The sequence below is a fragment of the Anser anser genome (genome assembly GCF_964211835.1).
Source record: "Anser anser genome assembly, chromosome: 7".
NCBI classification, from domain to species: Eukaryota; Metazoa; Chordata; class Aves; order Anseriformes; family Anatidae; genus Anser; species Anser anser.
The window spans coordinates 11,960,617-11,978,235 of NC_139727.1; the positions used below are offsets into that span (position 1 = coordinate 11,960,617).

Below are 17,619 nucleotides of genomic sequence, written 5' to 3' on the forward strand. Positions count from 1 at the left end.
TCCTCGACTAGACAGATTAGCACTCTTTGGCAGAAATAGGAAGTTTTGTTTTTAAGGACGGGATGGTGAAGGAAGGTGGTGTACGTCTAGCACGGAGGGACTGGTGCTGTGCAAAGACAGTAAGCTGGGACAACCATTCAAGCAAGAAGCTGGGGATGGATCAGGATGGGCTCTTGGGGACTGACGCTAAGGCAGAAGCAGAAGATGGCATTACGGTTTAGACACTGAATAGTGAAGTTAATGGCCCAGGGAAGCACAGAGGCCTAATGCTCAGGCTAACGGGAGACTTAGACACAGCAATGGGGGCAAAGCAACATCTCTGCTATGGCACATGGTGCCAGGTCTCGAGCAGGTGCGCAGGGGTGCAGTAACCAACCCCTGGCACGGCACAGCCTTGCTGTTTGCATCTGCTCCCAGTCCTTATGCTTGGAGCTGCTCATCTGCAACCAAAGATCCCAAGGGACAAATAAGAGCAGTATCACATACACCAGATAGAAGCATTTCTGAATAATATGCTCTCTTTGCAATGGTTGAGAGGAAAGAAGAAAGGATTTCAAGAACATTTATTGGATGTATTCACATGTTTTTCTCCTGGGGTAGTGACATGTTTAGAGAATGTCAGCAGATGATTATATTTACACACTGAAAGAGCTTTCTGATACAAAGCAGTTGTAGTAGTATGAACTAAACTTTTTCTTTTTTTTGTCCAGGCAGTTAAAAAAGAAAGGCAAATATTTAATACACATAATATTTTTGTAATAATTGTGTAACCCAATTAGATATTTCCACTGTTGTAATATTGGCTAACAAAACCTCATATGAAGATATGTACTGAAATCAGAATGAATTGCTGCCTGTGTTCACTAAGGTGATAGCTGCCATAAATGCTGTGATGCTATAAAGGGATTATTAGTCATCTTGGGGAATTAAGTCTTGAGAGCTGAAAGCTGAAAGCTTATCTTGTGTTGGTATCTGCCTGCTAGAGGGTATTGAAAAAAGAAGTTAAAAGAATAATAAATCATTTTATTCATAAAGGGTCCAAGAAATTGAGAGTTAATGGCTTGCTCTCCTGTCCTTCAGGTGACTGGGATGTTTCCTGTTGATCCCAAGGAGCTGGTGTCAGGCCCTGCATGACCTACCCAGGACACCAGATGGGACCACGGCTGTACGAAATGGATTCCTGGTCTCGTTCGTCCCCGTCGTCCTCAAGGTAATGGCACAGTTGGTTTCTAACCCAAAAGCCCTACTCTGCAGCCTGCTCTCACCATACCTTGAAGCCCAGCTTCTCTTAGTTTGCTGCTGGAGGTAGATTTATAATGCAAAAAAAATTACAGCCTACATGCATCATGTTGCTGGTGCCATTATATTAGGCTAATCACCACGATGCAGCTTACTGAAAGCTGACAAAAACATCAGGTAATTGGGACTTCATTGTAGCTCGGTCTATGGACGATTTAATGTAGGAGAAATCAGGTTAGGGAAAGCTCTGAATATGTATTTCTAAGGGGAACAAAAAAAGTTTTTTTCTCGCCTCCTCTCACTGCTTTTCAGTCATCGAAAGAAATCATGAAAATGACACATGAGCTGCTGCAAAGCCTAAAAATAATATAGCTTTTATTTTATATTTGGAAAGGGAGATTAGTTTGTTCTGTGGCTATTTTTCTTTTCTTTTTTCTTATCTTTAAACAAGGTGTCATTTAAAAGTAGACATTCACTATGACAGGAAAAAAGCAAACAAACTTACTGCCTATTATTGCTGGGGAGGTGGATAATGGGAAAGCAAGAGAAAAGTGGGAGATAGTGAGGAAAGTGGGGGCACTTACTGCGAAATACATTTGTGTGGGTTGGATTTAGCAGTTTGAGGCAGGGAGATAGTTAGTCAAATCTCTTCACAGTTACACCCAGAAATAAAGAATAGCCTTTCTCTCAAAGAGAATTGCCCATGAACCATCCTTGAAGCTAGTGGTAGGTAGGCAGGGTCTGAGAAGGTTGCTTGCTAATTGTGTGTGGGTTAATTGTGGCCAGACCAAATGTGCAGCCTTCCAGTTCAGCAAAGTAAATGCCCTGAGGTTAAAAAAAAAAAAAAAAAAAAAAAGACAACTAAATGGATTCTTTTTGTCCGAATTATCAGTATAAAATTAATCCATACAAAGATTTATGACATTGGTCATTTTATGACATTGGACATTTGCATAAATAAATAAATAAATAAATAAATAATAACTAAAAAGCCACAACTGGAAGTTCCACTGCTGGAACAAACTAGGTACTCTCTGTAACTATTATTATTATCTTATTTTCTTCTCTCATTAAAATTGAGACTGGACTTTCCAAACGTTCACGTGGCTGCATCAGGCTCTCCCTGCTCCCACCTGGCAGTGAGTACACAGCTGGAAAAGGCCTGGCGTCCATGGGGCAGGATGCTGGGCCTCATCGCCTGCACAGTTCTTCACTTTCTAAGGTTAGATGTGCCTTACTTGTAAAGTTATATCACACTGCTGATAATCGGTGCCCCTCTCCTGTCTGCACTCAGCCAGTGATTCCCAAATGTTGCTAAGCCCCATTTTAAGGGCCTAGGCACATTTACTCACCCAGGACCCTAAATGCTGCTGTTTGTTCTTTAGGGCTTAAAGTAAAATATCCTGTCAGGCAATGGCTGATAGCACAGTGGTGACACCTAGCTAATGTCTGTGTACATGTATACTGACAGTTTTTTCTGTAAATGGTCACAATATAAAACCTAGAGCAGCATCTACCTCCACCTTTTGGGCACATGGTGACAGAGACGACTAATAAAAGTGAAGACAGCAGTGTCTGCATGCTGTAAGGCATAGTGTTAGCTCTCTTCCCTAGACAAAAGTGTCCAAGAACTTCACATGAACTATAACATCATAGGTATTTTGATAGGATATTAGATTTTTCAGGAAAAATAATAATAATAATAATAATTGCCCATTCTCTTTTGAATGTGGCTTTGGTGTCCGGAAAATAGAAAGGCAAGCCATGGACACCCAGCTTGTTGGCCTACTAATTGCTTTCTAAAATCCATGGGTTAGCTTCATGTAGAAGATAACTGTGTGCTTTCAAGGGAGATTTATTCTTACCCTCTCAAGAAATATCATTGTCTTTTACTGAGGATACGGCCACAACACAAATCTGAGATCATTTGATGGGTTACATGACAAAGTATATACAAAATAAAACAAATGCCAATCTGTCTTCCTGAGACTTGCCAAGTCCTTCATTTCTCTGAGCACCTCTAATTCTCCCATTTATAAGAGCTTTTTGAAGAGGAGATACTCATTCAAAGCCTTTTGTTATTGTTGTTTTTCTTTAAGAGCTTGATATTGTGGGAGGGAAAGAAAGAAAGAACGAAGAAAAGGGTGGGAAGAATGATCACCTCTAAGGAAAGCAGCTTACTATTTCAGGATCCAAGCAAAATCATTTTGGATGAGCATCAAACATACAACACAGCCAAAATGTTTTATTTTTATCTTTATTTTCCCCTATCTAAAATAGAATATTTGACAAAGCCATCCATCCCTTTAAATCTACTCTCAACTTTCTCACTTCACCAAGTTCAAATTTGCTGTACTTCTCAGCCCTGAGCGGAGTGTGGGTGTCAGCAATGTGCAGGTGATGTCATTTTTCATCCCTAACACAAGGTTTAATTGACACCATCATTCCGCACCCCTGCTCCCACTCTTCTTCCACCTCTTCAGTTTAAACCTCGTTGTCCCAGGCCTTTTGGTTCAACACACTTCAAAAATGTGTTATAACTTCATCACTTAAAGTCTTCTCTGAGAAAGGGGATCTTCATGACTCCTCATTCTTACATCCCTGTTGATATGGAGATGAAAAATATGTCCAATATATTTTTACTTTAGTAATCCCATCCAGTGATAACCTCTTTGGCACATAGAATGAAGGGATGACACTGCACCAGTGGTGGACTGGGAATTGGCCATCAGTATACTTTGAAGGAATTACAAAGATTTATAGCATTTATTTCATTATTCTTAATACACAAAGCATAGTGTTTATAAATCATCTCTTGTGCATAAAATTTGGTGTTGGAATATCAATTTTTATATAGCTATTTTAAATAAATCAACACAATAAGCTCTTGGATAAGATATTTTGTCATACCTTTAATCTATTCAGTGAGGAAGCCAGGACAAACAGTAGAAGTTTTACCTTTTTCTTCTCCGGTGGAATGTTTTATTACTTGAGGAAACGTAAGTTTAGAAAACAGGTATTTGGGAATCATATAAAGAAAAAGGCAAGAACTTAATTTCATTGACAGACAAAAGCTCTCAGTAGCCCAGCTCCTCTGTTCCTCAAAGGGTCTTCCCACTCCATGTGTCCTAGGTGCTCTATCAAAAAAAGAAAAAGAAAATAAAGTAAGAAAAAACAAACAAAAATTAAGAAAAATGAACATACACCCTGTGACCAAAGCTCTTCCTCTGCCTTGTTTTCACCCAGCTTTCCGTTCTGGTTACCAGCTTCCTCATAAGCACAGTAAATCGAGGATCATCCAGCTTCATAGCCTGTCTCCATCCTGCTGCCTGTAGCAGAAAATGCCAGCTCATTTCAATGCAGCTGTGACTGCTGTGCTGGCTGGAAGGCAGCAGTGACATTGCAGTCACTAGAGGAACTCAGGACCGCAAGCCAGCCCTTTTGAAATCTGGTCTCTCAGGCTTCTGAAATTGCTACGCAAAGTCACAGTTTAGCATTCAGTGCTTAGTTAGTATCTCCCTCATTATGGTTACATTAGAGGTAGTTGCCTGTGATTAGTTAGTGAGACAATTAATGAGATAAAGTCAAAATGTGAGAGAGAGCATACTGGGCAATTCAAAGGTTAAAAGGCTATATTGAAACACATCTGGTCATAATTAACTGTACAATTTCACTTGGCCAAACATCATTACATGCAACTAAATGAATCTCAGCTGATTGACACTATACTATACAGTCATTGCAAGCAAGAGACAAGATGTATGTGACTTGCAAGAAAAAGTAAAGAGCATGCTTCCAGCAGTGGCTTATGGTTGAGAGAAAGAGAGAGAGAGACAGAGAGAAAATCACTGCCAACTAACTTCAGTGTTTTGGCTCCAGTTTTTTGTTGTGATTGTTTTTTTTAATGTTTTATAAATGCAGGTTTAATACATGGTTGCAGTGATTACATTTTTGTCCCTTATTGTGTTCAGCTAATTCTACAAATGGAAAGAATTACTGAAAACAGAAAAGAAAATGGTGTTCTTAGTGCATATGTGATAGGAAACAGTAGAAATGATGATGATGCATGAAACAGTTGATAATTTGCCAGCCAATTGCTAAACCAATGTTGAAGGTGATTAGTTTTTGTCTAGAAGTGGTACCTACGTGCCCTGCTGCACAGGACAAGTCTTCTCCAAAATAAAGGGTTTTCTTTGAACTGTGATTTGAATAATGCTCGTAACCACAACTACTTTCACCATCTTATCTCTCCATCTTCTGTTCTGAACTATTAAGTGTTGCAGCTGTTTAGCAATGTGTTTGGAGACATAAGGCACAAAGAAGCTTGAAAACTTGAAAGCTAGAATTGTAATGATGAGAAAAGTTAGGAATAATTACAACTGTAAGTTGTAGTGATAAACAGCTGGGCTGATAATTTTATTTTTTTTCTTAAACGTTAGTTAGACTCATGCAATTCTGTTTACAGCTTATCTCGACATAAGGCGCCATATGGCAGTAGATGAGTGGGTGCTAACAAGAGCACTTCTGAGACAAGTGTGTCTCTGGGTGCCCCTTTCCCAGCCACCCCGGAAGGACTCCGAGTGGAGGCTTTTGCCTGGGGATGACTGAAGTTTGCTGTAGACTTTTCCTGGTACCAGCCCAGGTGTTTGGGTGGCCATCTGGCACATGAATAATTTAATGAACAGGAAGACTGTTCCAGGCCTGTGTCTTTCAGCAGGATGCATCACTAGGATGCTTTGTGATACCATTAACCAATAGAAAGGACTTGGAGTTAGGATCTCAGATGGCACTGCAGGTGCATGTACATGTCTGACTGTGCACTCAGGTCCTCATCTGTGCATAAGCCACACAGCCAACGTGTAGCGGTGGGATTGGGCTCGTGTCTGGGGCTGCCCCCTGGAAAGCAAGCCGAAAGCAAGGGGGAGGCTGGGACACCTTTCCCATCCCTCCCTGCACAACTCCAGCATCCGGGCTGCACTGCCGGCATGGGCCTTCGCTTTCATTTCCATTTCATCTCCCAGTCCTATGTCTCTCAATTATCAACTGTGCCCTGCACCTTAGTTTGGGATTGTGCTAAGTGCTCGGCCTTTTTTTTTTGTTTTGTTTTGTTTCATTTTTTCTCACAGCCTTCCACGTCTGTTGCCCATGTATTGCATGCACATTTAGCTGAGGTACTCACACATCAGCCTGAGAAAGGAGAAGATCTCTGGGACCTCTGCTGTTGCCATGACTTGAAAGCATCATTTGATAATGGCATTGATACATTTGGAAGCACTCGTTTGTATTATGCATACAAACACACATCCACAATTTCATCTTTTCAAGGAAATCAGAGGGTAAAAAGGCGATAAATTGATATCCAATACCTCACCTTTGGATTGAGCACCTTCTGCTCAATAACCAGCTCTGGAGACAAAGCCATTGCTCATCTTAAACAAGGCCCAGTAAAACTTAATTCTGCTGAAAGATAAAGCTGAGAGGAGCTGAGCTACCATTTAGCTGTGGTTGCAATGGCATTTCAGAGGACAGTGGGACTGGAATGCCTCCAGTGCTGGTGCTGAGCAACCCTGCAAAGCAGAGGGTCCTTGTGTCAACAAGTGAGCTACACAGACATTGAAATAACTACTTCACTGTAAGTGGAAAGCCCACTTCCATGTCTCAGCTCAGTCCTGATGGCCCAGGTCCTTGGCATTAGTCCCGTATTGGTGCTACTCCAGTCCCTTGAAGTCCTCGAGGCCTGCCTCGGCCTGGGGGATCTGCGCTCTCACTGCATCTGGGTGCTTAACGCTGGAGAAATGTGCTGTAACTTCTAGACTCGGGCCCCTATTCTAGGTTCCTGCTAGAAACACTTCCTATGAATATTTTACAACCCTTTTAAAATGTATTCATTTTACAAAAATACCTTTTGTATTTGCTTTCCATGAATATTTATGCTGCTGGCTTTCGCTGTGCAAAATCTGCATGGAAAGGTGTTTTAAATCCTCTGTCTGGCATGCTCACGTTGGCTCAGTCCCCATCAGAGAGGAGTGCCTTTTGGGATCAGCTGCTGCACCTGAACTTTTAGGTGAGCACTGGGTGAGGGGAATGTTTCTCATTTCTACTCATTACTTTTTGATGGCTTTTAGAGCTTTTGGATTCTGAAAGTGATGGGTCCTCACTTAAGGAAAAACATGTACCAACGGATCACCTAATGAGAAGAACTCATAAATATGGAGGAAATGTCAAAGATGAGCTGCAGCTAAGCCAGGTCTACAGCCACTTTTCCTGACCCCACTGTGATGACTTACTTTGTCACTCCTGTGGTTTCCCTGCCTTGTGGAGTGCATGCACCTCCCTGCGTGCTCTCCCTGCTACGGTTTTGTCCCCCCACGGCATGAATAAACAGTGCAGCAATTGTATGTGAGCAGGGTGTGTTGGGAAGTACCGAAATAAGGCTCTTATTGGTAGCACTCTTTTTGCTTTTTTACATTTGCACTGTAAGCCCATCTAAATTATATATCAGACTGACGCAGAGCTAAATCTGTGCAGAGGAGTTTGTCATTCTCCATCATTCTGGCAATATTTCTCCCTAGGGGACAATTATAGACTGACCTGTTTGTGCAAGAAATTGCTTTGTATCCAAGATAATTATTAATCTGCATACCGACAGACAATGATGACAACTCTCTTTTTCTCAACAGATCTTGTTGTTATGTGTGTTTATATATATGTATACATAGCTTACGTATACCCATGAATTATAAATAGCATGCTTTATTTGTGTTTATATGTATATGTTTGAGTACATGTATTTTATTAACGTGTCAACATCTGTAGTCTGTTAAAATGCATCTAACTGTATAATTTAAAATTGCACAGTGATTACATCATTATATCTAATGTACCTAGAGATTTCCTTCTTATTCACCTATACTTCCTTTCTTTTATTTCCTCCTATATTTATGTTACTTGTGACTGTATGTGGCCAAAAAAAATGCTTTGGTTAGCATATTAAGGATTTGTTTGGCTATATATTTATATAGAGAATATATATATGAAAATAATATCTATTAAATACAATACTACATGTGCTATATTAAAATTATATAGATTATATATATTACAGAAACATAATATATGTTATATATATCATAGTCTATATGTGCAGTTATATATATTATACAATAGCAGATAGTACCATGTATTATACCTTATATTAAATATATATGTATCTATATTATATATTATTCTATAATAAAGGTTATATTCTATATGCATTTAATATATATTATACAATATAGAATTGTTTATATAGTATGAAATATTTATATTCACACACTATATATAATATGCAGTATGTAGTATATATAAATTATACATTATACATTTACATTATAAATATATATTATATATAGATATAAGCAAATATATAATATATAATAATACATCTTATACACTGTAGATTGTAAATTATATAATATTAAATACTATGCACAATATAGTATATATTATGGTTTAACACATACATTATATATTATGCAATAAATTTTATAATTACATTACATATTATATACTATATGATATATACTATATGATATAGATGATATACATTATGTATAATGTTCTTTGTAATGCATATTTTTAGTATTTGATATATAGTATATATTGTATATAATATATAAATATATATATTATATTATATACTGCATACTTACTATATAATATAGTACAGTATAGTGTGCTCCATACAGTTAATAAAGTATATTTTGTGTAGTATATAATATGCCATATTATGTAGTTTATACTATATAGTATATAATAGTAGCATAATATATAATATATGTAATCAGCGTAAGCTTTACAGTTGCTGTTTCCTAACCAATCATCTTTTGGTCTTTCTTTATAGAACAACTCTCTGAGCACAAGTATGCCATTAATTACTTTGCCTACAAGCAACTTGTTCAGTCTGATTTATCACATCGATAGTAAACAGGTACCACCATTTCAATTTCTTGCCTTATAGAAGTTTTTCCATGATCCTAATCAATTTATCTCCATTCTCTGAAGAATGTTTCTGCCATCCAGACTTTTTGAGATGCAGTAAGCAGAACACAACAGTCAAGTAAAGGTGTACTGATTAATGAAATGGCAGTCTGCTCCTTTTCTATTAAACCATATTCCATTTTAGCTGTGTTAACGTTCTGGCTGCCGTTCCACCACTCTTGTACAAAGAGAACAAAAGCAGAGAAAAGGTGTGTGTGTGACTGCAGGTCCCTGCCCTCCTAATGCAGACTCCACATGGGAGACAGCTGCTAAAGTGTCTGCTGACTGGCATATCTCGGTACGAAGCACTCGATGTCAGACTGCCAGGTACTCTGGGGACGAGTTACGGCTCTTAGCATTCATCTCAGTCCTCAGGAAGTGGGGACTGATTTGCAGTAAATATTTTTTAATCTGCATATTTAGCAAATGTTGTGGGGTTTGCTATTTTTTAACTTGTTTAATTAACAGTAGCTTTAATAAAAGGATCCTGTATGTGTCACCATCGGGGTCTATGTGTAAGAAATGCTCTTCCATGATTCAGCACCACCATGCCAACGCAGTGCGACCGCTGAGGCCTCTGGCACAGGCGGGCCTGAGGCAGTGCTCCTCAGGCACTGAAAGGTCTGCGTGCCTCCTCTCTCCTCAGCTCCTGGGAGAGGTCAGGAGAGACAACAAAACTTCAGTTTCATGTTAATGACATATAAAAGGTCAAGGATGTAATGGCAAGAGCTCCAAAGCTGTATTTGCTAACCAGAACACCGAAATGAAACAAATACTTCTCAGTGAAGTTAATACTGCAATAACTTCATCACACAGTGCTTCAAGAACCAGGCCTCAGGGTTTCCTACCTCTGAAATGGATGCCAGAAAGCACCGCTTCACATTCAGCAGTACCAGGATCAAACCCATCCAATTCCAAGCTGACTGAGTGTTTTCATAAAGGAAGGCAGATCAAATGGGTAGGTTGCCTTTTTTAATCTCACAAAGCCTCACTTCGGCCATGTGCTTGGAAGAAGCATCTTTCCTTTGGGAGATTTCTCTGCAAATGGGGTGTTACATATATTTAACTCTAGAGTTTGTGAAAACAAACTAACAAGTAATGGGGAAAAAAAGGGGGGGGGGGGGGTGGGCATTATAGGCTCACTTCCAAACTGTAGTGATGTGTGCCAGCAAAGGTGCAAGTGGTTTGAATCAAAATTCTTGAAAACAGTCACAAACACACAGTATGGCCTAGATTCTGACAGTCTTTTTAGTTTCCTCAACTTTTGCATAGAGCAAATGTTTTGAAAGTCACTGTTGAACAGCAGCTAATATACACTTTCAAATTAGGGTGAGTATCCTCAACAGCACACTGCCGCCTTACACAAATGCAGCCCTGGAGTTCGACCACCTGCTAGGTAACACCAGTGGGTAAAAATAAACCTCCATTTTCTATACTTCAGGCTTTCAGACTTTTAGTTGTTGTTCATTCTAGAGAGGGATTTTGTTGTTATTTTTTGGTTTTCTTTTTGCACAGCACACATTACTGTCAGTTGGAATACTAATGGACATCAACATAAACATCATTTCCAGGGCTGTTCAATGAAACTATCTAAGGCTGATTGTCTTGAAATTAGCTTGACTCGTATCTGAAAATTGCCAGTGATTAGCTGATTATGGTTTGAATTGAACTCAGATTGCTACAAAAAGCTACAAAAAGTCATCCTCAGATATATTCTAGTAAATGATGCCTCAGTTGCTGCCAGCACTTGCATTAGGGATGAAGGTCTATTACCACATCACATTGACGGCAGTCATTTTAAAATATATATTCTGCCTGGGGAGAATCTGTCTCCTGGGGAGAATGCTGTCTTCTTACTTTTTAACCTACTCACTAGGTGAAAAAAATAAGGAAAAAAAAAAAAAGAGAGAGAGACATCACTAACAACAGAACAGATTAAATTCCTCCCTGTGAAAGGAACTTGTTTACCCTTTCTAAATACAATTATTATAATTAGAGGAGTGGCTCGATCCTAGTGGCTTACTGAGAATCATCCCTTCAATACTAATAGTATGTGACATTTAAAATACTTTGATATAAATCGAATGCCCGGTGCTAACAATGTCAAGCAATAGGCATCAGTTCCATTGGAAAAAAAAAAAAAAAAAGGCGTTATTTTGTCATAATCATAAAGTTCTGTGAGAAAATCTGTTTTGCTTAACTCCTGCTCTCCTGCTGATTTAAGGTGTTGATACAAACAACAGAAGATGCTACCAATTTCACCAAACCAAAACTAAAAAGAAGAAACTTATTTGACATGTATGTATATGTGTCTGTATTTCTTAGAGCTGAACTAAACACGGTTTAGTTTCATGTAGATAAGCAAGTTCCTCAGTCTTTCAAAACTGGCCAGTTTTGAGTGTTGGCACTGCATGGCTGACAGCCTGCTCTGCTTTTAAATGCCTAAACGTGTTTTCACCCTAGAGAAAAGTCCCTTATGCTCTTTAAGTGGGAAAATGCACTTGTGCTCTAGCCCTTCTGGCATTACCAAGCATATTGCACGGGGGGACATCAAAAAATATGTGTGTCACGAGTCATATGAAAGTGGGCAACAAGATACTGCCATGCCATTTTGTACAGGCATCACTTTAGACTACTTGCAAGCAGTACTTCTTTCTATTTTTGGTTCAGACATCTCTTTCCACAACAACAGCAGTATTACTCTGGTGACGCCACACGAGGTTACTGAGAGTTCTGCACTGGAACCACTCATTTGAGGCTTGAGGTTTTGGTGTAGGGCATGTAAAAAAAAAAAAAAAAACAAAAAGAAAAACAAATAAATAAATAAATAAAAATCACCAGATGCCATGCTTGAACTGTTCATGCTGGAAGCTGTTACGGGGCATACAGATGACTTGAGCTCTAATTGCCAGGACCAGGTGGCAAGCACAGCCCTGCAGGACAGCATGGTTAGAAGGGACCCCAGGAGGTCCCTGCGCCAAGCCCTGCTCCTGCCCGTGGTGGGAACCCCAGGCCGGGATGGCTGTGCGTCTGACTGCTGTGTGCAAGGCACACTGAACACCACTGGCCTGGAGACAGAACCCACAAAGTGACAAGCTTCTTGTCAGTCTGAGGTCTTGTAATAGCCAGGTAAGAGCCTGAAACCTAGGGTTAGGTATGACACGAGCATGTCAGTTTTTACAGTAGATGGCGGGCCACTGGGAAGGTTTCAGGGACCAGTGCAGGTATACACTGTCATAAATGAGCTGGAAAATTGGCTTAGCAGGGAGGTGATGACATTTGCTCATGACACTATTATGTGGTTATTAAAGGAGAGGGGGCACATGATACGAACTGAAGAAAGACCCTCTGAGACTCAGTGACTCTTAAATGACTAAAAGAAAATTAGTCCAAAAAGATTTAAAAAAAAAAAAAAAAAGTACAGGAAAAAGAAGGAAATATGCTTTAGGGTTCATAGACCAGGTACTGAGCGCAGAGGCCATCATCAGGCACTATATTAAAATGTGTTTTGCCTCCATTGTGATTACTTTGTGCACTGCTGCCTCCCTCGGCTCCATCTCAGGTAATGGTGTAGCAGAACTGAAGGTGATCCCAAGGGGGAGGATAGCAGCCAATGTCTCCTGGAAGGACTGAGTACTCCGAGGTGTAATATGGCAAAGTAAGATTCTGGCGAGGTTGAGCTGGGCAACAGGAGAGGGCGTGTGTCAGGAACAGTCATAGTTATCGTCTATTACAATCATTAGATATGATCAAAGGAAATTAGCAGATGGCTGCTAGTTCCAAAACAAACAAAATGAAGTGTTCGTTCTGTCAGTGTGACTGTATGCTGAGAAAAAGCTTTGCTTTAAGATGTTGTGAAGGTTAAATGGCTGCAGAAAAATCAAAAGCATACCAGATAAAGACACTGAGGGGAAAAAAAAAAAAAAATTCCAGCAAGGCTGAAGAAATTACCTGCCCCATGGCTTAGAAATTAGCCACCATATAAAGTCCTGCTGAGTGGGTGGTCCCCCAGGGGGACATATCAGTGCACATTTGCCCTGTTCCTAAGTTCATGCCCAGCTGTCTGCTGGAGACACAGTACATGGTGGGTTGTGCTACTGCAGGAGTGCAGGCTCATGAGCCCTAGCCATGACAAACCCAGCAAATTAAAGGGCTTACAAATATTAAGATTGCTAAAACTGAGTATTAACTTCTGCCTGGATAGACTCCGTGCTTGCTGATGTAAGAGCTGAGAATAAATGTGTGATGCCTGTGCTCTTGAAAGCACACAGTGGCTCTCTTAAAAGATAGATACATTTTATAAATGCATTCATGCTATTTAACACCTAAAACCAAATTCTGACCTTACATATGTAGTATGTATCCCTTGTCTGTCTGCTTGCAAATTAAATAGAGTGACTAATTATTTAGGCTTTATGAATTATTTAAATGACCATTATAATCTCTGCTGTTAGATTAAAGAAAAATCTGACATCTCCTATTCTTAATATTTAAAAATATATCTTTTATAAAATCTTTATGCTTCCTCCACATACCCTCAAAAGTTTCAAAGTCCATGCAAAACCAAAGGATGAAAATACATAGCTCAAATTTGAACACCTATCTTAAAAAAAAAAAACAAATGCATGATTCGTGTGCTAATTAACACCTAAACAAAAGGACCTGTAACAAAGATGAATCTGACATTTCCAGGCCTTGCTGTTTAGCAGACAGATGGAAATATATTGGTATTTTTATATCAGTATTTTATTTTATTATGCCTTCATTTTGCATTAAGCCTGTTCTTGAGTACAGCGTAGGCTTACTGTATTAGGACTTTGAACTGGCGTATGGGAGGAAACCTACAAATACAGTAATGGAAAAATGTGTAAAATGCACAGCCAGCTCTACAAAAATCAAAGAAAGAATGCAATACTAATTCTCTCCTTCCTCAGTGCCTTTCCTTCACTATCTTATTAAACAATCTCACCATTGAGAAACTTCAGGTAACCTGGACAAATTATTAATTTTTATGATGCAAATGACGTTTTTTTCTCCCTGACTGAAGTCTGACTCCTCTGTTCACCAGGAAGGGCGACGGTCCCACGAGCAGGCCTGATGCCTCACCTCCTGCAGAAAGCCTGCAGCGGGCACAGAAGATATCTCTGGTGAGTCGCCGGTAGCTCCATAAGAATCACACAGAGCTTTTCTCCGTGTGCCCTTGGCACCTGCAGGTAGGCCATTCGTCCTGCACTTAGATGTGGGGTAGGAAGAGCTGTGGCCCTTATGGGGGGGGGGGGGGGGGGGGGGGGGGGGGGGGGGGGGGTTAATAACCCATTTGGTGCGTGTGCTCGTGGGTGTGTGTGGGAGGGCAGCCTGGGCTCTTGGAGGCCTGTGCTGGCTCCAGCCCTCAGCTGCCCAGCCATGGCGGTGCGAACAAGTCTCCCCGGAGTGCCTTGGCCATGCAGTACCAGGGGTGTGTACAGTGCTGAGAAAACAGCAAGGAGGTGAGATCCCCCAACACTAGTACCAACTGCAGCTGTCAGCACGAATCATGACACATTAACTACTAAGCCAGGTTGGCAGCCATTTAGCAAGCTTAAATATTTAATTTAGAAACAATAGTAGGTCATTTAAATAATTAAATTCAAAAGAACACGCAGGCAACTCACATCATCATAACGGTTTCATTTTATTTGACATCAGTGTGTACATTTACTGCAAAACTAATTCCAAAAGTGCAGGAGGTGAGCAAGTCGATGTGTCCTTGGTGCATCGGCCTGTCCCTATCCCTTGCCTTGGCTGCGCTGAGGCACAGGTAAATGATGCAAGTGCTCCCATCACTTCTCCCCGTAGCCGTGCACACCAGCACCAAAGTGCTGTGCTGTAGCCTTCGCCTTGGCCAGAGTTCAAGAGGTTAAAAAAAAAACAAACAAGAAAAGAAAAAGCAGAGTACAGCTGCTGCTGTGCCAGCTGCTTGTGGAGGACCACCCCTTGTCCTGTCCCTGAAATGCCTCAGCTGGCTTGAGAAGTGCAAGTAACACCTATCGTGACAGGTCACAATATCTGTGTGCAGGCAAGGGCAGCGTGACCTTGGGCACCTGCTGCTGAAGTGAGCATAACAGCCCTCATCACTGCTGCCTGCATTGCTCATGCCACAGTGCCAAGAGTGAGGCTGGCTGCTCTGCTGACGGCTTCACGTGGCAAACAGTGTAAAAGTGTCTAGAACAACAGGACGAGGAGCTCAGGGTTGCCAGTTTGTCTGAGTGTGCCTAGCCTCAACATAGGTTTTCAGTTTTTCAGCTTAAAAGCATTATGTAAACATAGATTGATTTTAAGTACTGATAGATTGATGTTAAGTATTTCAGCATGCCTAACTACTTGGTCAGAGGCCATAGGTAAGTAATGTTTAGGAACACGTTCTCTTAACAGTGTAGTAAAACACTTAACTGGCTATGCAGCATTTTCTGTCACTGACACGAGGTTTGGACATTGATGGGGAGCTGAAATGTTAGCTCCTTGCAGGTAAGAAGGCAATCGTTTGCGCATTCATTTGAAATATTAACTTTTAGATCAAATGGCAGCATGAAACAGCTGTGGACTGCAAGGCTCCTACCAGCAATTAATGACAGGTGAAGCTAAAAGCTAATGAAACACGTTAAGAGGAGTCCTACAACGCCAGCAGCAAGGCAGTCTGCTGCATGGTGCCGTGTCAGTCCGTTCGTATCGCCAGCCCTTTCAGGCACAATGCTCTGCGGGCGCCCACCTGCTGCTGCCGCCGTGTCCTGCTGACTTTTCTACACACCACTGGGAAGACCCCAGGGTGGGCAATCCCCTGTACCATGTCACTGGCTACGTGAGGGTGGCAGTGAGGGACCCCGCTATGCGAGGGCTGCGCAGCACCTTAGGAGGTCGCTGCCTCGGGGGCACCTTCACCCACTGCAGTGTTTGCCATTCCCAACACGTCCTGCAGATTGGCCACCTAATTGTCATACGGGGTGGCATGTCGGTAGGAAATTTCACACCCATAAGGTGGGTAAGGAGCAAGCAGGAGGCCCCTTCAGCCATTCTGCAGAGGCAGCAGATTTCAGTAAGGCAGAAGGTACCCTCGTTAGCTGTCACGGCACAGTCCAACCTCCACAGCTGAACGGTGTAACACATAAAAAGGGATACTGCACTTTTAATAATATTAACATTGAAGATGACACACATCCATAAACTTAATTACACATAGTAAATATATTAATTCTCAATCGTCACAACGGTGTTTTTGACAGTCTCATTCCTGCTTACCTCATTTGCATCTGTTTGATTAGGGAAATAGACCTCCAGCATCTCTGCTGTTTATATATTTCTCATCTCATATAATGCTGCCTGGGTTCACAGGCAGCCTCTTTGGGACTTACTTCCCTCTCAGATGCCTATCAAGGCGTGGCAGTTTTAATGTCAAGTAGAGGCTGCTGGGGAAACTTGCCGACTCAGTGTATCTCATGGTATCACAACTCCTTGCTATGCCCTTGTGCTCCCTTTTCCTTCCAGTACAATCTGATTTCTTGCTGCTGGTCAGATGTAGACTGCAAGTTGATGGGAAAGTGAAGGAGACTGCCTATTTCCCTGCCACTATTGACAGCTCATTAACATTGCACCCCAAGCAGCAGCACTGTCCCCAGACACTTGGCAAAGTCTCCTTCAGGATCATTTCTGTTCTCTTCCCATCACAAAACCCCGTTATCCTATCAACCTATTAGCAACTGGGTATTTTACTTTACGTTCAACTATGTTCCCAGAGAAGGAACAAGTTATAAAAGTGCAGTTTGGACTAACATCAAATGTATTTCTTGATGAATTGCAGCCTGGTAGACTACTATGAAGGTTTTGAAAAGTAAAGTCTATTAAACCTTTCAATAAAATAATGCTGTAACATACTGTACTTTTTTCTCCAAGGATGGCAAATATAATACAGCAATACCTATAACTGACTGGAACTTGTATTTGTCAGTTGGTATTTCTGTTTTCAATCCTGTTTTTTCCTGGGATCTCAAAACCCCACTTAAATAATGATGGGCCATCACTGAGACAAATCTTATTCAAGCAGCTCCCACCAGCCACAAGAGTAAGTAGAAGCCATGTGCCATTGAATGTGTGATCCCTAAACACAGCCTGGCAGCCTTGATTTTAAACATAGCTCACCAAACTCTGCAGTCCACATCTAACTAATAGTGAATAGTTGCCTCTGTAAGCGGCCCTATCCAACAGCCCCATCTCCTCGGATCCCTCCCCAAGGGCACTGGTCCTGCGGGAGACGGCCATCAACACAGGTCCGCTCCCATCTCCCAGAAACCAGCCACAGCCCTCGCTTCAACCCTGATGTGGATCCTG

The 17,619-nt window shown here is 41.1% G+C and overlaps 1 long non-coding RNA gene across 1 annotated transcript in view; it reads left to right on the forward strand.

Moving 5' to 3' along the window:
- LOC310902581 overlaps positions 1–17,619 on the forward strand; it is an 87,164-nt gene that overhangs the window by 58,568 nt on the left and 10,977 nt on the right. The window contains exons 4-7 of the long non-coding RNA XR_014586811.1: positions 1,081–1,210; positions 7,209–7,303; positions 9,125–10,219; positions 14,330–14,474. This is a non-coding gene — a long non-coding RNA (uncharacterized lncRNA). The remainder of the gene's footprint in view (positions 1–1,080; positions 1,211–7,208; positions 7,304–9,124; positions 10,220–14,329; positions 14,475–17,619) is intronic.